We start from the raw sequence: 2,830 nt of genomic DNA on the forward strand, positions 1-2,830 counted from the left end.
AGTACAAATCCCATCGATTTACCTAATAAATGAAGAGTCGAATATATTTTGGGAAGATTCACAAATTCCCGAAGAGGAACCGGAAGAAGATTAACCGGAAGAGGAGGAACCGGAAGAGGAGGAACTGAAAGAAGAGGAACCGAAAGAGGAGGAACCGGAAGAGGAGGAACCGGAAGAGGAAGAGGTTCCGGAGGAAGAAATATTGATACCTATAGTAAATCGATTAAATAAAAGAAAATCCTCAACCAACGGACCAAAGTTAATAATGGTCAATGGTGTTTCCACCGAGGAAGCAAAACATTGGGAAGATTACCAATTTTCCGATGAATCGGATCCCGATGAGGATTCCGATGATGTTATAGAAATTACCTCGACCCAATTTAATAAAGCGAAAGAAAATAATAAGGGAAAATGTATAAAAATAGAGTAACCCGATTCCAACCCCGATGAACTTTATATGTATCGGCAACATCCATATTTCCTAAAATGTAACAATGACCCGGGAACCTCTAAACCACCAGGTTTTTCTAAACCATTGTGGAAAACGATGGCTCGTATTAGAGGAACACCATATATTTCTAGAAAATTAGGAAAACGAACCAAGTTCGAAGAAGAAGAAACCAGTGATTCAGATTAGAGGGTTGTAATCATGTTGTGTATTATATGTATTGTAGTGTGCTTGTACTTTTATGTTCTATGTAAAAATTGCTTGTATTGTTTGTTAATTATCTTTTACGAATCTAATCCTTGTCTATTTTACATTATAAAAACAAAATGGACGTTAAGGGTAGACAACCGAATATTTTAGAAGATCTACCAGAGGATATGATTGAGGAAATCTTGTCTAGAGTCGGTCAGAATTCATCAGCACAATTAATTATGGCAAAATTAACTTGTCAAACATTTGAAAGACTTTTCAGAAATGCCTTAGTTTATAAAAGGCTTTCCTTTGATAGGTGGGGTATATCACATTGGGGAGACCGTAAGTTACGACGTGTTTTCTTTAAAGCGTTAAATGCGGGGAACCCAAATGTAATTTTACGCTACGGGTTAAGAACCTATTTTGACTCAACATATCCCAACATAGGATTTCATGAATTAGAAAGAGCTTATAACATGCAACATAAAGAAGCATGTTATGTTTATGGGTTAGTGATGTTCGCTTCTTACCAAAGTGAGAAAAAGAACATCGGATTGCAACTTTTAAATAAAACCTTCCCACAAGTGACGAATTCAGTAGTTGGGGTGAGAAACAAGGATTTTAGATTATTACGGGGCTGTTGAACATTACGAAACCCTCGTCCTTTTGACGACATTACAACATGCTGCCTAGCCAATGGTCATAACGGTTATTTTCCACAAGACCAAGGATGGGAAGTCGTCTTAGTAAAACCAGAATGCATGACTTGTTTATGGACTTATGAATTACGTGTCTTTATTTCCTTTGCTGAACAACTTGCGTATTAACTAGATTTATCTTCAAAACTGTCCTGTATCAAAGTGTACTATATTTCATGTTATATGTAATATAGCGATGTTGTAAGTTTGAAGAATATTTATATGTGATATATTATTATAATCAGTTTTTCAAATGGAATTGTAGTAGTTGAATTGTATATTAGCTACTAAGTATGAACTTAACGGGTAGGTAGTACCCGAATTTAAACTTATAAAACGCTAATATGAAGAAAAAGCTTTTATAAATGAGTTCATATTATGCTACAAAATACTATTGACTACTCTTAATATTCTGTATGATTAACTCGATTCAGTTGGCTATTTTGAAGGAAATGGCACCGACTACTCGACACACCATGAATATAAGCGAAGAGGAATTTCGTACCTTTCTTGCTGCAAACATAGCCGCAGTACAGGATGCGCTATATACCAACAATAACTCTGAATCTAGCAATGCAGCTAACGGCGCAAGAAATCGTGTAGGATGCTCCTACAAAGAATTCACTGCCTGCAAACCTTTGGAATTTGATGGAACCGAAGGACCAATTGGATTGAAACGGTGGACTGAGAAAGTCGAATTGGTGTTTGCCATAAGTAAGTATACTGAAGAGGACAAAGTTAAGTACGCTACGCATACCTTCACAGGTACTGCGTTAACGTGGTGGAACACCTATCTTGAACAGGTAGGACAAAATGCTGCTTACGCACTACCGTGGTCGGCATTCAAGCAATTGATGAACGAGCAGTACCGTCCTAGAAACGAAGTCAATAAGCTCAAGGTAGAGCTTAGAGAGTTACGAACACAAGGGTTCGACATTACCACGTATGAACGACGATTCACAGAGTTGTACCTATTGTGTCCGGGAGTGTTCAAAGATGAAGAAGAGAAGATCGACGCGTTTGTAAAAGGGTTACCAGTAAGGATTCAAGAAGATGTGAGTTCACACGAGCCCACTTCCATACAAAAGGCAAGTCGAATGGCCTATAAACTCATAAATCAGATTGAGGGAAGAATTAAAGAGCAGGCGGTAGAAGAAGCCAACACGAAACAACTCAAGAGGAAGTGGGAGGAAAACGGTGACAAGAGTCACCAGTACAACAACAATAACAATTACAACCACAATCGCAACAACTATCCCAACAACCGCAACAACAATCGCAACAATAACCGCAATCCTAACAATAACTACAACAAACATCCCAACAGCAACAACAACTACAACAACCATTTCAACAATAATAACAATCCCAACAACAACCTCAATAACAACAACGACAACAAAAACCAAAAACAGCCATGTCATAGGTGTGAAGAAAATCATCAGGGGTTTTGCACGACATTTTGCAACAGGTGTAAAAGAAATGATCATAG

This window comes from Rutidosis leptorrhynchoides, chromosome 4 (assembly GCF_046630445.1).
Source record: "Rutidosis leptorrhynchoides isolate AG116_Rl617_1_P2 chromosome 4, CSIRO_AGI_Rlap_v1, whole genome shotgun sequence".
NCBI lineage: Eukaryota > Viridiplantae > Streptophyta > Magnoliopsida > Asterales > Asteraceae > Rutidosis > Rutidosis leptorrhynchoides.